General features: G+C 51.1%; 1 long non-coding RNA gene across 1 annotated transcript; it reads left to right on the top strand.

The window, feature by feature from the left end:
• Positions 1-957: 957 nt before the first annotated feature.
• LOC129627138 (uncharacterized) lies at positions 958-1,968 on the top strand. The gene is made up of 3 exons (XR_008702438.1): positions 958-1,085; positions 1,202-1,289; positions 1,609-1,968. It is a non-coding gene; the product is annotated as an uncharacterized LOC129627138 (long non-coding RNA).
• Positions 1,969-6,424: the final 4,456 nt, after the last annotated feature.

Here is a 6,424-nt window from a genome sequence, read left to right as displayed (position 1 = left end):
CGAATGATGCTCCATCGTCACATCCATCCATCACATCGTTTGATCCGTTTACCTCGTGGTAGGCACTGAGGCTCCTTCCATACCCTGACTGTTGTGAATAATACTGGGCGGTGCCTGGTAGCAGAGGGCTCGGACCAGAAAGGGACCAGCTGAGAGTTCCCGGCCACCAGCCGCCCAGCGGCTCAGTCTGGAAGGCGTCCACAGCGACCTCTCCATGTTTGCATTAAAAACTGAAAAAGAAGTTGTCTTGAACCGTGAGCGAAGTGAGAGGAAACATTCGGGGAAAACACACAAAGGAACAAAATGGGACGGCCGATATGTACACGGACCCCGGACCTGCACCGCAGTGATTATTTCGGCCGTTTCGGGGCCCTGAACTCTGAACAAGGTCAGCTATGCGGTGTGTCAGGAGCTTCCCCGGGTGTCCATGCTTGCTTGTGTATTCACAAGCTGCTTAGTTCCAAGAATCTCCCGAGACTGGCCCAGATTCTTGAGCCCAGCAGGAGAGAAGGCCCTTATTAACAGCGTGTGGGATCTCGCGTTCCAACGGGGGCTCCACCAAGGGCCCGCGCTTCCGCCTTGCCGACCCCGGGGCGATTCCGAGGGGCGGCGCTTGCTGGCAACGTCCGGCTGCTCAGCCCCCGGCTGCCCTCTGGTTCCTTATCAGAGCTCAGGCCGAAGTCTTCCGGAAGGCGGAGAGGACCTGGGGTTGCAGAGCTCTCTCCAGTAGACACCATGCTCTCCAGGGTGACCAGAGATCCGTAGCGAAGTCGTATTCCATGGAGTCTCGCTCTCCACCCTGCGCCTTCTTTGGGGGGAAGCCCACAGTCACCAGGCAGCCTCCCAAACATTTATGCATTCCTTTTTCTCCCAGGGAAGGGCTGTCGGGAGGCAAAGAGACGCTGGCTGACTTTTAGGACCACGCGCTCCTCCACCAAGTGGAGAAGACCAGCGCAGGGTGGCGGAAGATTCCAAGTTTTATCATAAATCGTGGCGCTGGAACTTCCTTGGCAGTCCACGACTTGAGACTCCACGCTCCCAATGCAGGGGGCATGGGAAAAGAAGGGAAAGAGAAAGAAAGGAAGGTACTTTTCAACAAGAGGACTGAAACGGGAGCCACTGGGGACAGAATCTGGAGCTTGGCCGGCTGGGAGGGAAGGGGAGTCTGTCTTCAGCAGCCTCTTTCTCGGTCCTTTCACAGGAGTCCTCACTTTGCTCCTGGTTTCCCAATTTCCCATTTCAACTCAAGGTGCCCAGCGACCTTACGCTTCTGCCAATGGCTTTTTGGGGTAAGTTCACTTCATCTGAGTGGTTCTAGAGGCTTATAGGAACTCCAAGCCTTGGGGGCTTTCCAGGTCTCTAATGGACTATTATATACTAGACTCTAAAGGGACAGAATGTGAAACTGGATTGTCAAGGGTTTCCTGGGTCGCAGAGTTCATGGTTTAACCCATTACCAGGTAGCTCTGGCATTCGGACAGCTTGTTTAATATAACATGCATTTTATCCAACAAGTCTGTTTTCTGTGTCCACACTATCAGTGGACCTGACTGCAGGCAATCTATACGACATGCTGTCATAATGGATATATGTGGTTTTGTCTCCCAGAATGACTCTTCTCTTCAAACTGCTGCTACTGCTGCTGCTAAGCCGCGTCAGTCGTGTCCGACTCTGTGCGACCCCATAAGCGGCAGCCCACCAGGCTCCTCCGTCCCTGGGATTCTCCAGGCAAGAACACTGGAGTGGGTTGCCATTTCCTTCTCCAATGCATGAAAGTGAAAAGGGAAAGTGAAGTCGCTCAGTCGTGTCCGACTCTGTGCGACCCCATAAGCGGCAGCCCACCAGGCTCCTCTGTCCATGGGATTCTCCAGGCAAGAACACTGGAGTGGGTTGCCATTTCCTTCTCCAATGCATGAAAGTGAAAAGGGAAAGTGAAGTCGCTCAGTCGTGTCCGAATCTGTGCGACCCCATGGACTGCAGCCCACCAGGCTCCTCCGTCCATAGGATTTTCCAGGCAAGAGTACTGGAGTGGGGTGCCATTGCTTCAAACTGCTAGGACTCTTGATTAATGGCGCTCCTGTGTCTGCAGCACAAGAAGGGCCTGATGGCCCAAGGCGAGCTGGTGATAGCAGTGTATCTGTTTGTTCATGAAGGCTGGTCCAGGGGTGGTCAAGTGACACCTTGAAACTCTGGGGTAGGATATTTCATCCTGGAGCAGCTGGAAACATCTTTTTCTGTCTTGCAGTCTGTAAGGTCTGACTCTTGACACCCCATGGACTGCTGCCTGGCGGCTCCTCTGTCCGTGGGATTTCCCAGGCAAGAACACTGGAGTTGGTCACCATTTCCTTCTCCAGGGGATCTTACCCACCCAGGGGTCAAACTCGGGTCTCCTGCACTGCAGGCAGATTCTCTACCACTGAGCCTCCCGGGAAGCTGCTACTGCAGATGCTGTGCAAATAAAGGCCACAGAAAGTAGAGAAAAGTAACAGCTACGCAGAGAGAGACCCCGGCGGCCTTCCAGGCTCTTCCCTTGCACAGAGACGAGCAGACACTCAGTTCGCCTAAGGCAGCCTGGTTTACTTCCGTTGCTCCGTCTTAGCCATTGATGTCTCCCTCTTTCTGTCTCAAAGGGTTCCAGGTGGGAGACAAATTACATAATCACTGCTCCTATTGCAGTGTGGTTAAATAAAGCAATAAAGTCCTTTCCCCTCTTTAGTTAGTTCAAACTGCTTTTCTGTCATTTGCAACCAAAAACATCCTAGCTGACCTCCCACTCTTTTCTAAGTAATCAGGAAATCTAATTTCCTCATCTTAACTGGCTTGAACTTGGCAGATACCTGATTCTCCACCTGGTCCTTGGCCTCCACCTGTTTTGTGGAATTGATACCTGGTTCTTCCAAGCTCCCCCAACTGCCTCATCTTGAACCTGCATGCTTTTACCCCGCACTTCACCACGGGTCATCAGAGCCTGCAGATTGCGTCAGAAGGCCCTGGGACCAGGCTTAGAGAAGAGCCAGGGTAGGTTTGAGGGACCACTGGGTTCGTGAACGTCAACTGTTTTTCCCATGCACTTTTATTCTGCTCAAAGCTCAAAGTCCTGGAAGACAGTGTTGATTTAACCCGGATTCGGGGCCCGTTCTTTCACTGGGGAAACTAGGGTACCACGAGAGACATCTAATCGTAGCCACACGGGATGAGGGAGAGGCTGTTCACCTCCAGAATACAGGCATCGTTAGCCAAAAAAGAGTGCCGGAAAACCAAAAGCATATTCAACAATGTGTATATGATAAGGCCGTTGGGTAGTTTTGCCAGCTCTTAGTATGTCTATCCCAATGAGAACTGACTGAGCTCTTAAAATGCAGGTGTCTAGTACTCAGAAACACTGGAGATGAGGTGGTTGATCTTTCTGGAAAAACTATGAATTCCAGATCTGACTACCCTAAGTGATAATGGAGCCAGTCTTTATATATTGTGCATTTCCTTCATTTTTCAAAATGTGTATTTATTTTTGGCTGCATTGGGCCTTAGTTGCAGTTTGTGGGATCTATTACTAGTTCCCCGATCAGGGATTGAACCTGGGCTCCCTGACTTGGGAGTGTGGAGTCTTAGCCACTGGACCACCGGAAGACCTCTATATGTTGTGCGTTTCTGTAACCCGTGATCGTGACACGCGGCGTTGGCTGGCGTCCGCAGGCACTCTGGCGGGGCTCCTCTGTCCTCACTCTCTTGCCTCGCGTCCACCTCGCTCTCCTGTCCGTGAGGTGCCCCCTCGGCCAGCATCACGCGAAGCTCGGTCTCCAGGCTGAGCCGCGCTCCGACCCCGTCCCTGCAGCACCCTGCCCCCTGCGGGTGTCTGGTCTTGCCGCGCACTGTCCTCCGTGAGGCAGGTCCCTCCCTTCTGAGCGGTCAGCACGGCCGCGTTAGCTTTGTCCTTCGGTGCTCTCTCCGCACCGTGCTAGACCTAGTAAAGCCCTGGGCTAACACATCATTCAATCCAGGTTAAGCCCTGCGACCTTGTACTTTACCACTGACTCGTGTGGAGGCACCTTGCCTTGTCCGTCCCAAACTGAGGTAGGATGCAGTAAAGAAGAGCACCTGGAGTTCAGCACACCTGATTCATACCCGGTTCCGCCGTTACTGTCCTTATGCAAACCTGGGGCTAAGCCTCCCATCGCCTGACGCCCTGTAGTTGGGGCCCCCACCCCATGGGATCTAATGCCTGACGATCTGAGGTGGCTCTGATGTAATAGTAACAGAAATAAAGTGCAGAATACACAAGGCACACGTCAATCATCCTGAAACCATCCCCTCCCCCAGCCCATCCGTGGAAACACTGTCGCCCGAGAAGCCGGTCTCTGGGGCTAAGGAGTTGGGACCACTGCGCTGTAGCTTCCCTACAATCCCACACGCAGTTTGGAGATGTGTTTTGTGTGTGAATATTTACTTTTGCCTTATTTGGTAATAAATTTTTGTAATTTTTTTTAATTTTATTTTTTAACTTTACAATATTGTATTGGTTTTGTCATATATTGAAATGAATCCGCCACAGGTATACACATGTTCTCCATCCTGAACCCTCCTCCCTCCTCCCTCCCCATATCATCCCTCTGGGTTGTCCCAGTGCACCAGCCCCAAGCATCCAGTATCATGCATCGAACCTGGGCTGGTGACTTGTTTCATATATGATATTATACATATTTCAATTCCATTCTCCCAAATCATCCCACCCTGTCCCAGGTAATAAATTGCTTTCAAATAACTAACTTTGATAATACTTGTCTCCCTTCTCTTCAGCATCATTGTATTAGTATTAGAGTAAGATGATCTATGCTGCATAACACATAAGTCCTCGAGTCTCAGTGGCTTAAACACTGAAGCCTGTTTTCTGCTCGAATGTGACATGGGACGCCCTCCGCCATGGATGACTCGGGTCCAGGCTCTCTGTGTCACATGACCCCTCTACTGCAGCATCCTTCATGTCCAGCTCCATGGAAGGGGGAGAAGGACCACTTCACAGAATATTCTATAGGTAGCCTTGGAAGAGGCATCCATAACTTCTTCCCATGTGGCTTTGGCCAGAACTGAGTGACACCATCCCTCGCTGATGCAAGGCCAGCTGGATAACACAGGCTTTCGATGTGCCCAGGAAGAGGACTCCGGTGTGGTGATCAAGCGTCTAGCTAGTCCACCACAGTGACACTTCCCTGCTGGTACGTGCGGGAGAGAGAGCCGCGTGAGGTTACTCTCTTTTTATTATATGGTAACTAGAATGATATTACGGAGAAGGCAATGGCACCCCACTCCAGTACTCTTGCCTGGAAAATCCCATAGATGGAGGAGCCTGGAAGGCTGCGGTCCATGGGGTCGCTGGGAGTCGGACACGACTGAGCGACTTCACTTTCACTTTTCACTCTCATGCATTGGAGAAGGACATGGCAACCCATGCCAGCGTTCTTGCCTGGAGAATCCCAGGGACGGGGGAGCCTGGTGGGCTGCCATCTGTGGGGTCGCACAGAGTCGGACACGAATGAAGTGACAGCAGCAGCAGAATGATATTAAGCCAGACATATAATAAGCTCTTTACGTGAATTATCTCATTTAGTTTGATTTTCACAACAACCTCATGAGGGTTATGAGGATTAAAGAGAAGTGCTGTGGAAATGGCTGGTGCCAACATTATTCATTTCATTTGCTGGCACATTTCACATTCCGCAGGACAACTGTCCGAGAGAGGGCACTCAAGTAGCATCTAGTAACGTCTTTACCGTCTATGCTTGGAAATGAAGCATTTTGTTATGGAGTTGTATGATGGGGATGGGAGATTTACCAAAGTGAGTCTGCTCAAATCTTCAGTGATAAGACACAACAGTATGGGGTGAATATGAAGCGGACAATTACAGGCCATAAGGATGAGCCTCCTTGAATCCTGTGATTTGATTTAACGCTGGCTGATTCGCAAAGACACGGCCTTGGTTCTGTTTGTCGTCCATGCGCACCCACAGCAGATACAGCCTCTCCCCGTGGCTTCTCCAGGGCGACTTCTCTGGCGTGGTTTTACCTCCACAGTCGTGTTGACGCTTCCCCCTCCCAGCCAGCATCCCAGAGATAGACTTCAGCGCTCAGTAACTGCTGAAGAGCCTGCTGGAGGCTGATAAGGAGAAATAACAGATTTTAAGTCAAAATGGGGAAGGAAAAGAGAAAGAAAGTCAGTTGGTATTGAGGAAACAAAAGGCAAGGAGGATCGAAAGGAAACAGCCTCGCCCTCCAGCTCGCAGTCAGCGCAGATTCTGTAAAAAGGAAGCTTCACGTTAACTCAGCCTGGACACTAAGCATGCAGAATCTTTTCACCATGAAAGGCACTGGGTGAGAAGCTGTGCAAGCATGCTTCATTTTTTTTGCAGTAGAATTCTCTTCAGGGTGGCAG

This window comes from Bubalus kerabau, chromosome 14, assembly GCF_029407905.1.
Source record: "Bubalus kerabau isolate K-KA32 ecotype Philippines breed swamp buffalo chromosome 14, PCC_UOA_SB_1v2, whole genome shotgun sequence".
NCBI lineage: Eukaryota > Metazoa > Chordata > Mammalia > Artiodactyla > Bovidae > Bubalus > Bubalus kerabau.
This window is presented reverse-complemented; position numbering and strand designations above follow the sequence as displayed.